A 13,914-nucleotide genomic window follows, 5' to 3' on the forward strand; every position below is an offset into this window, starting at 1 on the left:
TAAAAATGCCACAAAATGTAGGTATCTGGTAACCATGGGCAGGGCCCAAGTCACAAGTTCAGCCTGACCGTGATGGAGCATGGGCTGGGTACAGGACCATGTTCGTCCTGCTGGAAGGTTTGCCTTTTGATTTTGGTGCTAGAGCTGTGTGGTGTGACTTTGTGTGGCTCTGCTTAGCTTGATGTTGGATCTGATGAAGACTTTGGGTAGGAGCCTCACAGCCCTGAGGGGCTTGGCTTATCTCTGCATAGGATCCTGTGAAGCTTTTCATCGGGATCTGCACAGCGTGGCTCTGGGGTTTCTGCGTTCAACATCAGATCCAATGAAGCCTTCCAGTGGTAGAAGGGTCTGAGTCGGATCTGTTGGAACCTTCAGTTAGGCAGGCAGAAATGCACTCTGACTCAAGACAAGGGTCCAGGACCTTGAAGACAGCCCTCGGGGTCAGGATTCAATCCCTAAGAGGCTAGCAGCGGGTACCAGGTCAGGTCCATTTGGTACTGGTCCGCTGGAAAGCATGAAAATCCTCTGGAAGTTTATTGTGTCCTTTTCTCGCAATGGATAGCAGCCAAATGATCCTTGGAGTAACTTCTGTGAAAATGTGTTCAAGGCAAGTGAGTCCTGTCTTCTTTCTTCAGACAGAAGGGCAGTTCTTCTGATTCTTCTCAGGTCCAATAGTGTTCTGATTTCTGGTTCTGGGGATGGCTCTTTTATACCCAGTGCCAGCCTATGGGAGGAAGACATCTCTTTGTCCAGCCCTAAACTGGTTCTGGTCAGTTCTTCTCTTCCTCTGAGTTTGGCTCCTGTCTGTCTAGTGAAGCAAAGGGTAGGCAGGCCCAGGTGTGAGCTGCATCTACCAATAACAGGGCAGGCATCTTCTGAACTCAGGAAGGGGCTGAGTACAGCAGTCAGACTACCCTTTGAAGTTCAGGAAGGGCATATGTACAACCCAACTAGACCATCTTACCCAGGAGAGGAACATCCTTCCCCACACCCAGGGCCTTTTTGTCCCATGTTTGGGAGGAATATGCATCTCACCAAAGTAAAGTTATTAAAAGTCAGATGACACTGAAGACTGTCGGAAACGCACATTTGGTCTAGCCAGGAAAATGCCAACTTTCCATGAGTGACATTTTCATATTAGTAATTTAAATTCCGACCTGATCATTAGAATGATTTTCACTTTATGTTATTTTGAGTCTTTGAACAATGGTTCTGGCTATTCCCAAATTCAAGTTAAGCAGCTCAGTGCTTTTCCATGGAAGAGCGATCCATGACACAGTGAAAAACAACTTTGGAGATTTTTCACTGCTAGAACATGTACAATTAAGTCACACTTGTTGCACTTTTTACATATGATGAGCCCCGCCCTATGAGCATTTAGGGTCTACATTAGGGGTGACTTAAAAGTATTAACAAGAAAGGTATGGGCCTGGCAAAAGGCTTATGTTGCCATGTCCAAAATGGCAGTTTTAAAACTGCACAGGCAGGTTGCAATGCCATAACTGAGACATGCTTTACAGTGCTACTTTGGTGGGTAGCACTATGAGTGCTGCAGCCCACTTGTAGCATTTAATTCACATTTATTTTACAGCTCCCAGGTACATGTAGTGGCATATACAAGCGACTTATGTACCAATCATGTGTTAAACCAATTTTGCCATGTTCGGAAGGGAGAGCACAAGCACTTTACCACTGGTTTGCTGGAGTAAACTGTTCAGAGTCCTAAAGCCAACAAAAACAGGATCAACGAAAATTAGAGTAGTGAAGGCAAACATCTGGGGAAGTACAAGCAAAGGATGGCCATTTCCAACAGTGAGCCTACAAAGTGAATCTGAAGAAAATTGCACCATAATCTTGAGGTATTCAGAAAGTCTAGAAAGCTTGTGGTGCTACCACATGAGGTGCTTCTCATTTCCATAGCCCACAACTGCTCTGCAATTCACTTTGAGTGTTGGTTGACTATAGCTACGGTGTACTATGTTTCCAGCATGTGGTGGATCATGGCACTTGCATAAAAGGAAAAAGTGCTTTCCAAGCAATCTTAAATCTGCAAAAGGTGTCTGCTCCCCAGTGAGGCAATGCCCATATGGTACAACTATGCGGAACAAGTACATTTTTGCAAAGTGTCACAATGTTTTTAGTAATTCCTGATTAATATGAGTTAGGAACAATTTTTTTTGTTAAAATCTGCAGATTATGCAGCAGATGATGGATTCAGTGGCAAATGCTTCAAACCCATAATTATACCGAAAACGCCACAACTGCAGAATCACTTATTTTCGCTGGCCCTGACTATGCGTCATGCTTACTGGCTTCTCACATCTAAAGACCTGATTAAGAGTTTAGTGGATGGGTTACTTTATCACAAACGTATTGACCTTGTAATAAGGCGGATGCAATATCCCTCACGTTTGTGAAGGAGCAACCCATCCGCCAAACTCTAAATCAGGCTCAAAGAATCTGTTTCCCATTGTGGTGGCTTCAAGGAGATATAGATCCGATTCGCTAGTTGCAGCAGGAACAACCAACCCATGCGCTCACAGAGTGGTTCTGAAAGTTTCAGCCTCTTTGAAAAGCTGCAATCTACACATCATGATAAACCTTTTGGGAAGGCATCCATGATGATTTTAAAAGGTAAGAATAAATTTTATGAGGCTGATTCACCAATATTTTTCTGTTAGTTGGCGTGACTTAATAGTTAATTGTCCAAATCTCAGCACCCTGAAGTAGCTTAGGTGAGTTTTAAAACTTTTTAAAAAAGCTTAATTAAATACATAAACAAGCATATAAGTTGCGCCTACCCATGAAAACAAAGGCTTTGTGAATCATGCCTTATGTTTTTCTCCACAGTGGCATACTTACGTTTTACGTCGTGGTCGAGGGCTAGCTTCATGCACAACTTTTGCACCATGGTGCAGAGGTGTGTGCATACTGGTTAGCATATGATTTGAAGCATACCAGTCCAGTACAAAATCCTATGCCTACCTAGATTCTTAAACATTCTACACAGCACACATTCAATGTGTGGAATGTTTGGAAACATTAGATAATTTCTCCTTGTTAGCGTCTGCTTCAGGAAGTGTTAGCTTTGGATGCAAAGCCATGGCTGACTATATTAGTAAATAATTTTTTCAAAAAGAATTACCTGGCCACCAGTTTTGGAACTGCTAGTTACTCATGCAGATTTGGAAATACGATGCATCACGTCATTGCATTTTACGTTCACAGTTGTATTAATTCAACTTAATTTCAAACATCCTTTCATTTTTTTGAAGCATGAAAAGAATACACATTTCATTCATTTATACATTCTTCATGAATAAATGTTAATAAACACATAAAAAACTGGGCAATTCAAAAACTTAAACATAACGACAATAAATTCAAATCTAACGATTAATTCAAACAATTACACCAGTCGGTGATTCAAACAATGCCTGTAGGCGCTATGACATTGACTATTGTTCAGTTCGTTAAGCGCTTCAAACAGGTATACTGCGGAGACAACTTTCTCTGGAAGTGATTTGCTCTTGGGGTATATTTCATGTAGTGGCACCCTCTCTAGAGCTTCAACTAATGTGGATCGCTCGCAGGCAAAATATTAGCGTGCCGGCGCTTTTCCAATCGCCCTCTGCCTCAGGGGATTATCATCAGGGCATAGACCACGGTGTAATCTAAATTAACAAATAATGAGATGTATAAATAACACACTGCATCACCCTTTCTTTCTCTGCAATTAATAGGTAAAGTAGGCACTAAGTTTATCTGGTACCTTATCTTCTTTGCCGAAATTCAATCTCCTAATAGTATCCTCTTAGACACCTGAACATGGGTAAATAAATTGTGTGAGTATGAGGTTTTGAGTCTGATCATTTTCAGCAGGTATGATTCATTTTTGTCTAAATATATGAGACTTACTGGAGTCTTCGTGTTTACTTGCGATGACTCCCACCTTGTATCCTTATTTGCGATTTAAATTGAGCCAAAATACTTCATTGAGGGCTTTACATTCCACCCTAAAATACAATTAAATCGTGGTCATTTGGACAACCATTATGAACCAATGTTAAAAGCACAGGACAAGCTTAATGTGGCCTCTCCCTTACTTGTGAATATTGTAATCCTTTTTCAGGGGATTTCTGGCTCTTCTTAACAGGTTATGACTTCCTGATGGAACTGGAAGAATGGTAAGAAAGTCTGGATTACTTCGTACCAGATAAACTTAGTGCCTACTTTACCTATTAATTGCAGAGAAAGAAAGGGTGATGCAGTGTGTTATTTATACCTCTCATTATTTGTTCATTTAGATTCAGCAACCCTGAGTCCAAGCCAGTCACCTGGGGTCATAAGTAGCATTCTGCCTATTTATTATTCATTAAACAGTTTGTTTTGTGATCCCAGTGAATGGCCATTTTATAATTTGACCTATTAGTACATAGTTTGCATGTGCAAATTGCATATCCTGGTTTGCAAATGGGTCTTCGATTATCTGGCAGAGAATCTTCCATTTTTAGCAGGTCCATATGATGCATTTCGCCAAACATACAAAGATGGCTAACTGTCGGAACCTAGTTTTGGGAGTGTTGGGACAGAAAAGTTCTCCACATTGTAATGGGCGTGCACCCCGAACCCAGAGTGTCCCAACTGTACTGATGTCAGGATCGCCAATTTGTTGTGTCATGCGATGCGAAATGACATAGGCCTGTCTCACGGATTGCAGTCTGGTTGAAACAGAAGGGGTTCCTAAAGCGCTACCCTCATAGTGGTGAAAGGCTACTGCCTGTATCAGCAATTAGCAAACCTGTGCACGGTGGTGGCAGAATATCATGTAGTGATCATTTGGAGTGAACAGTTCCTTTTTGTTACCAGAGTGAGACATACAGGCTCACTCAGTTAAAGTTTTGCTGCTGTGTGCTTAACTCACCCTTGGCTTATATCGCTTTGGGGGCATATGTGCAAGCCCCTATTGCCACCACAATGTCACTTGTATCAACGTTGTGGTGGTGATAGGGGCCTAGCCTTATTTACAAGGCAGCGTTAAGCCACTTAAAATGGCTTAACACCGCCTTGTAAATAAGGGCCCCTTTCACGCTATCGTTAGCGTGTAAGGGGTGAGCTGTGGATGTTGCCGTGGGCATTCCACTGCAACACCCATTGATTTTGACGCTGCTCCCTATGTACATAGGAGGCAGTTCCAAAATTAAGACCAGGTAAAACCTAGACTTAAGTTGGCGAAAAGAAGAAGAAATGCATTATATTTCCTAGTTTTTGCTTTTTCCTTGTGTGCTGCCTTTATGCAGCACACATGGAAAAATCAAAATTCCATTGATTGTTTATGTACAGGAATGCCCCTCTTCCTGTACATAAACAAGCTTTTCAAAAATGACATTTTGTGACTTTCATGTGTGCTGCATGAAGCAGCACACATGAAAGTGACAGAATGGCAATTCAGAATTGTTTAAACATAACATAACATAGCATAAACAATCCTCCCTGCACGCAGACACCCTTGCACTATGGTGCAAGGGTGCCTGTATTGGCGCCACATTGCTAAGTGTAACGCCATCACAGGAGGAAATGCAAGGCTGCACCATATCATTGTAAATATGGTGCAGCCTTGCGTTTCAGAAGTGGCGGAGTGAGGCGTTAAGCCATGACGGCTAACGCCTCACTTCGCCACTTCCTTGTACATATCCCCCTTGGTGTGTAGTGCTTCATAGTGCATGGAAGTGCTGGATGTGTGCCTGTTGATGCTACAATACAGGGCTACTGCCCCACTGTGCAGTCTGTGTAAACTATATGCATGTGCTGGGTGAATGTGTGCCTGTGAGTGGTACAATACATGAAGGATGTAGTACTGTGCACTGTATGTATGGTATATGTATGCGCTGGGTGTAGGTGTGCCTGTGAGTGGTACAATACATGAAGAATATAGTGCTGTGCAGTGTATGTATGGTATATGCTTGTGCTGGGTGTAGGTGTGCCTGTGAGTGGTACAATACATGAAGAATGTAGTGCTGTGCACTGTATGTCTGGTATTTGCATGTGCTGGGTGTATGTGTGCCTGTGAGGGATACAATATACAAATGAGGTAGTGCTATACGTGTTTGTGGTATACATGTGCTGGGTGTATATGTGCCTGTGAATGGTACAGTACATGGCTGAACATCTGTTCATTTTGGGAGACAGGTCTAAATGGTGAAACATGAGAAGGTTGAGGAATCCCACATACAGATTTGTATATTGCTGCATTCCTAAGCTGGGTGGGAAACACTGGAGAGGGTGCTCTTTGATTCAGAGAGAGGTCTTCCTTCACAAAAGTAACTCTCAGAGGTACTTTCCACTTTCTATGTGTGCTGCAAAATGCCGCAAAGGTAGAAAAAAGAAATAATAAAGAGAAATAAACATATGTATCCCCGTTATGCATCACCTGGGAAGGCATAGCATTTTGATGCCCGCCCCGGCTTACCAGTCTTAGTAAATCTGGGAATGCACCAAAAACCAGGTGTCAATGTGTGGAAACAGCCACGCTCTACCCATGGAACACCATTCCCAACACAGAGTAAAACAAGACAGTGACTTGCACTGCCTTGCATTACTCCAGATTTAATATGTCATCGGAGCCTTGCAAGGTGACTGAGTGGCGTAGTAAATCCGACTTAAGGGCTTGAGTTACCTTGAGTTAGTCTAGATTTACTATGTCATGCAGAGCCAAACAAGGCATCTCTGTATGGCATAGTAAATCTGATTTAAAGGCTTGCCTCATCTTGCATGTTCAAAGGCGATGCAAAGACAATGCAAGCCCCTTATAAATCTGGCCCTTAGTATTTGATATCTGCAACACAGAGCTCGATATGAGAGGGAGGTGGTTTCCATGGAATGGGTTTATTACTAAAGCATGTAGTGTCACTATTTCATCAGATTCATATTCAAGATAAGCAGCCTTTTTGTCATAGTGATCACCAAGCATGTTGCAGTATTGTTGAGATGGGGTGGGTCCAGCGGTGCTTCTGGTCTGTGGGATTCAGTTAGGATAGTCAGCAATTCTTAGGAAGAGCAGTTGGAGGCTGTGAGGTGATGTGACCTCCACCACCCTGCTAGACTACAGTACAACAAATCTAAAGATTATCACTGCTCTAGTGGTCAGTTCTGTACAATGAAAAGAACTGTAGTCACAGCAGTTCCTTTCAATGTACAAAACATTTGGTGGAGGGCTTCAGTTGGTTTTGTGGCTATTCAGCAAATATAAGCTTTTTGTTTTTCAAAAAAACAAACTCCAAAAGTGAAAATATTTCTTTGGAAAACAAAAAACCTGCTACCCTTGCACACAAGGAGATTTCTCCCAAGGTTTGAGGGTCAATATAGTTTTTTTCTGTCCCAAACAGCCAGGTTTTTGGTGGTGATGGACATGAAAAAAATACATTACACTGTCCACTCTTAATAGGGCAGACGGTCTAGTGTCCTTCCACTGACAGCCCCTACTTCATCAGGAAGTCGCAGAAAGTTTTCAACTGAAGGAGCCAACGGGGTTCTGTCAACAGAATACTAAAGGTTTGCCCATCTCTAAATGAGGCAGACAGACTTCAGATTTGGCAGGCGGGGTACTCTCTCCGGTTTGCAACAGAGTACCCTGTCCATCAAACTCTAAATTGGACCCAAAATCTTATCCCAGAATTGTTCATCACTGTTTTCCACAAAACCTATGAAAATACAGTAAGCATGGACAAACATTTTTTCACAATTAATATAGAGAGATAGAGAGTTTCAGGAAATAAAAATTACACCTAGAGACAAGAGCACCTCAGATTGTACCTAGTATCCCAACATTACAACACTCTGCCATGCCACTTCAGCATCAAGTGCCCTGCCCATGATCATAAAGAGAGGACTAAAATCTATAAGCATTAAAAGAGAAGAGGGACAGCAGAAGTGTTCATACTAATAAGCAGAGTGATGGGATCATCTGCTCTCTGCCTTGATGTGGCCTGCTCTGAAAAGCAGTGCTTGGTGGAGCACATGGACTGTTGTGATAGAGAAACACATACATGCCCATACAAAAAGCTTGTTTAGCTTATGGAAGATTATGGCAGGTGGTTAGTGAGGATCATTAGAAAAGTAAAGTTGAAGCTGGTGATAGCGGCTCTGTTTCATGAGTGCCCCTTTCAACTTGGATGCAGTGCCTACTGGTACATCGAAAGCAAATTTTGACATGCTCCCACTGCTTCCTGATGCAGATAGAAATGGAAAATGGGTAAATGCCATCACTCATAATTCACAATGCTCCAAATACCCAATGACTGATCAGTGAGCTGAAATAATGTGTACATGAAATGGCAATAAAACCAATGGCAATATGCCATTCTATTATATGCTGACATTGGTCTGGAACAGAATGTAAATGACAGTTCAAATGAGCCATGTCACAAGGGGCTGGACCCAAAGCACGCCAAGCGTAAAAAACTGTTCAGAGGAAAAGCCTTAGGGCCTCATTCATCAAAATGTATTGCAGCTCAGCAAGTAACCCTGCTGCTCTGTGTTACAGGGAAAGGGAAGAAATGCCCCGTATTTATTATAATACAGTGTGTTCCTGTCCTTTCCCCAGTGCTGGCGCACAATGCTCTGCCTAGCATCAACACAGGCACCTTTGCACCATGGTGCAAGGACCCCTGCATTGCATGCAGAATTGTTTTTTTGCAGGAAGGGGCACCTTCCTGTGCAAAAACAATTCTGAGAGGCTTATTCTTCATTCTATGTGTGCTGCAGATTTCAGAAAGAGGAAGTAACATTACACCCCCCCTGAGAAGACGTCTGTCTTTGGTGCATTCCTAGGCCTACCAGCAAAGGTAAATGTCAGAATGCATCACAATCCTTGGGAATTGTGTTGGAACACCCATGGAAACGCCTTCCCAGGGCAGAGTTGTTCAATGAAGTGATTTGCATTGCATTGTATTACTCCTGATTTATCAAGCCACGCAGTGCCACACACAGTGGCCTTGTGTGGCTTGAAAAATCTAATTTTAAGGTTTGCATTGCCCATGCACCACCTTGCATGGTGATAACGTGACACATACCTTTGTTAAATAGGGTGCTTAGCTTACACTAGACATAATAGGAAAGTTTACCCACCATTTCCAACCCACTGAGCAACATGTGGCCACCGTGCATGCAGATGAATCCACTGTGAAGCACTTTACAGAACAAGAGAAGCTCTTGAAATGGCACTTCACGTCTTAGTGCTAGACAGCTGCAACAGGTCAGTGTTCTGCAAAGTTTAATTTCCAAGCAAGAAGAAAAGAAACTTCAGGGCAAAATGTAAACCACCAGGAAGAACATGGCATGTACAAAAGAAATTCCCTATACCAACATATTTCAGAAAGTGAGAGTTGTCCTTACAGATACAGGGAAGAACATTACAGCTGCTGTTTCTTAGCAACAATGGCCTGCTTTTCTAGAAAAGGACAAAGGCGTGCACAGTAAGAGCGCTTGGCACAGGGCTGCCTGTTCAGGGAACCATTTTTCAAACAACTCTTGGACGACATGCCCTGAAAAAATGCCACTCAAGAAATAAATGTTGAGTTTCTGCAATGCTACTGCCTGTCAGAGTGTTCTGAAGCCTTGAGCTACACTCCGATGAGCACTTAACAGTGGTTACGTATTCTTAAGAATAGGAAGTAACCACAGCTCTTTCAACAAGACATTTGCACACTTAAAAAGAAAAGCCTGGCGTTAATGGTCTTGAAGACTTGATATGCAATGCATCTAAGAAATCTCTGGTTGATAGTTGCCTAGCAACTGTCGCAGAGAGACTTGGCACACTTATGATACCTGAATGTATTATCACAAAGGAAGACATGCCTCAATCCTTGCTAAGTGCTTAGCTAACAAATGAACATCTCCCAACAATCTGTTATATTTTCGCTCCCTGCATGCTAATATGCTATTAAAAATTAAAATGGAATCAAATGATTGCTGCTGCATGGTGTCGCTCCATGTTCCTATATGTATATGTGTGTATTATCTTGTGTGTGTGTGTGTATAGATAGATAGATATAAAGTTTGAGTAGATAGATAGATAGATAGATAGATAGATAGATAGATAGATAGATAGATAGATAGATAGATAGATAGATAGATAGATAGATAGATAGATAGATAGATAGATAGATAGATAGATAGATAGATAGATAGATAGATAGATAGATAGATAGATAGATAGATAGATAGATAGATAAGCTACTGGCGGACGCCGGTAGTTAGTTTTATTTAGGACCTAGTTTCCATAGAAAAGCATTTTTTTACTTGCTTATAACTTTGGTGCCGTTTTATGAATATTCATAACGTTTTCCCAAAAAAGTGCCCCACTGTTTCTAGTTGTGCATGGAAAGTTTCGGAGTGATCCGTCAAGAGGAGGCTGAGAAAAAGGAGGGGTCAAAAGAAGTGTGCTTCCCTTGTTAATTATCATAGAGATTTTTGACACAACTACAGTTTGAAATGCTGGACGGAATTACACCAAATTTGGGCAAAAATTTAGCTTTTGGTCCACAAAGTGTGCTTTTTTGTTATTTGGTGTAAAACCATTTAGTAGTGCTTGAGATTTTAAAGGAAAACCAAATTTGTATATCTAGGGACGCGGAATCTTCCCGATCTCATGCATGATACGTTTTTTTAAATTCTATTTCCTAACTATAATGTCCCTGTAGCATTTGGTCTTTACAGTGAACTTCATTTTATTTTTTATTTCCAAAACCTTTATTGTTTTTTATGACATAGGCAGTAAGAACAAAGCAAAATGAATATATAAATGGATAAAGTGCATTCTGTAAATGGCATAAAAATGCATACAATTAATGATTTGATTTGGCAATTTATAATGTACGAACAAATGCCCGAAGGTATCAAGGCACTAATGTGTTTAGTCTACTGGAGGGCAAGAGCTTCGTTCCTGAGCTAAAGGGATATTACAAGGCAAAACGCCAGGTCTTCAAGGCCTTGCGGAAAGGAAAATGGGCTTCCAGGAAGAAGATGGAGTGAGGGAAAGTATTACTAAGCTTACATACAGCCACAGCAAAAGCTCTCCGTCCTCACCTTGCTCTCCAAAACCTAGGAATAACCAACAGATTGTTTCCAGCAGAACGCAACTGTCTAGAAGGAACATATCATTGAAAGAGATGCTTAAATCCCTAAGGGTCTGTATTGTGAAGTGCCTTATGGACAATGCATAAGGCCTTGAAGGCAATTCGTTTAGAGGCAGGGAGCCAATGCAGTTTCCGAATAGCAGCAGAGACTGAATGATATTTAGGAAGATCCAGAATGAGTCTTGCTGCAGCCTTCTGGGCAAGCTGCAACTTGTCAATGCCTGTCTTATTAATGTCCAGATAGAGAGCATTGCAGTGATCTGTCCTGGACATAATCAGTGCCACAGCAACTTGTTTACGCACACGAAAAGAAAGAAAAGGAAACACCTTCCTAAGGGTCTTCATCACCCAAAAGCAGGATCATACTGTCCTATTGACATGAAGATTAAAGGACCAATTGTTATCAACCAGAACGCGAAGATTATTTGCAGACTCAGCAGAGCTGGGACGTTGCCCCAATGTTATGCATTCCAACATTGATTGTGAAGAGTTCATCACTAAATCTAATAAGGGTTCTTGGCATTTACTAATTTTATAGAGCTCGGTGTATTGTTGAATAAGATCCAAATTGATTTGTTAACGCCCAGTACAGAGTTGCTGTTATAGTTTAGGTTACAAACGATACAACTAAGTATAGTAACAGTACTAAAGACGAAAGGAGGAACAGTTGCTGAAAAAACTTAAGTTAGACGACTTCAATATGCGTCAGTATATCAGCATTGGCATGCATCAGCAGAAAAAATAACAAAGCAAGATGAAAAGTATAGTTAATGTGGTAAAGGTGACCCCTGGGTTGCAAGCATTTAGTGATCACTTGATAAATGTATTGTGAAGGCTCATGGAAGTAGCATTTAGTAAGAAGTGTTAATGAAGTGTGGGAGTTGTCTACAGGGCTTTTTTCGTTAATCATGAAGTTGTCTAACGTGGACCAAATTGCTCTTTTTCTCATTCCAGGGGTTAGTCTGGAGGGAGATGTTGTCAGCCCCTCTAATTACTGAGATCCACTTTTCCCAATTATTAGAGGAAATTGCAGCTGTGTTTATTGCAGTTGTTAAAAATTAGTTTGCACGCTGGGTTAAAAAGGATGTCCGGTGAGTGTATATCTTCCTCTGTGTTGGGATTTGAATCTAGTGGGCATGTGAGTAGAAAGGTGAATACTCTGTGTGGCTGGAAGTGTAAAAGCTCACTGATAAAATCAAATATATTGTCCCAATATTTTATTTAGGGATGAGCAGTAGAAGAACATTAGTTCGAGGTTGCCAGTCCCTTTTAATGCAATTCCGGCACTTGGATGTATCCCTAGGTTTTAGTATGTATAGGCGGGCAGGGTCCAGTAGGTTCTATGTATGAACATCAATTTAGTTTGTGACGGGGTGTGGGTTATCTTGTACACAAAGGGGGACTTTAATATTTTGCCCAATTGTTTATTATTTTCGATTGTTAGTCCATCTTCCCTCAATTTCACATGTATAGTGTCCATGTGTTCAAGGGATGTTGGGGATACATATTTATAGATTTTTGAGATTTTGCATCCCCGTTTGGGTTAGTTTATTGGCAAATTAAGCAAGCGAATGTGTTATATCGGTGTATGATAAATTACGGCTGCAGGATGTAAGTTTTAGGAGATAGTATGTGTGTTGAAGGCTTGCAAATGTTAGCGGATGCTTTGTTGATACTCGTTGATTGATGGTGCAGATGCCTTGCAATATCCACACCTCCCATTTTATTGGTGTGCCTTCAAGCTTGATCCTAGGGTTGTTTCATAGGGATGCGTTGTTGGAAGCATGTAACCTATTCATAGCCAGGAGTAAATTTTTTACATTTTTACATTGCTCCTTTTGTGTTTTTTAGAATATATTTTTTTAGTGCAGAAGAGTTATATTCCCATATATTAGGTTCCCACTAGCTATAATGGATGTTTCAAGGTATAGCCAGGCTGGTGTATAGCGCGTTTTCTTGCTTAACAATAAGTACCTTCTTTAAATAGGTAGGCAGTTTGATATCTTTTTTAATTGGGTAGATTGAATCCCCCATTACTTGGGAAGCCTGAGCTTTTTTGGTGATATTCTAAACCTCTTTCGCTACCATCAGAATGTGTTAGTGAGGTTGTCAATTTTTTATGATAGGGACAATGGAAGCATGCTAATTAGATAATTTATGATCATAATTTTCACTGTTTCTATCCTTCCGCACCATGTTAGGAACTTTGGGGGCCAGCTCTCTAATAGGTCACTTACTTTTTTGATGGTCAGAGATTCATTGTGTTTGATCAAGTTGAGTATGTTGTTTGAGAATTTCATGCAAAGATATTTAATATGTTTTGGCTGCCACCATAGCCCTGAGTCTCCCAAAAGATCCCTGGAGCCTATATTATTTAACAACATCACCTCTGATTTATCTTTGTTGCGGGTATGGCCAGAAACATTGGCGAACTCAGAGATGGTTTTGTTTATTTGGCAGATAGTATGATTTGCTACAAGAAAAATATCATCTGGATCTAACAATTATTTTTCTGAATCAAACTCTTGTAATATCATTATTGTGCGAGATATTTGAAAGGAGAGGTTCCAGCGCTAGGTGGAATAGAGAGGGAGAAAGTGGTCATCTTTGTTGTGTACCTTGGCTCAGAGGGAAGGTTTGTGAAAGGAATCTACCAGCTCAAACTCTTGCAGTGGGGTTTGTATATAGTGCCATGACCATCTGGATATAAGTGGAGCCAAGATTATATTTCCGTAGTACTGCAGCCAGGTACTTTCAGTTCACTTTATCAATTACCTTT

General features: G+C 41.2%; 1 protein-coding gene across 1 annotated transcript in view; it reads right to left on the reverse strand.

Moving 5' to 3' along the window:
• The window catches only part of LOC147692864 (cadherin-related family member 3-like), a 650,553-nt gene that overhangs the window by 350,102 nt on the left and 286,537 nt on the right, over window positions 1–13,914 (reverse strand). The window lies entirely within an intron of this gene.

Source organism: Lissotriton vulgaris, chromosome 9, assembly GCF_964263255.1.
Source record: "Lissotriton vulgaris chromosome 9, aLisVul1.2, whole genome shotgun sequence".
Classification (NCBI taxonomy): Eukaryota; Metazoa; Chordata; class Amphibia; order Caudata; family Salamandridae; genus Lissotriton; species Lissotriton vulgaris.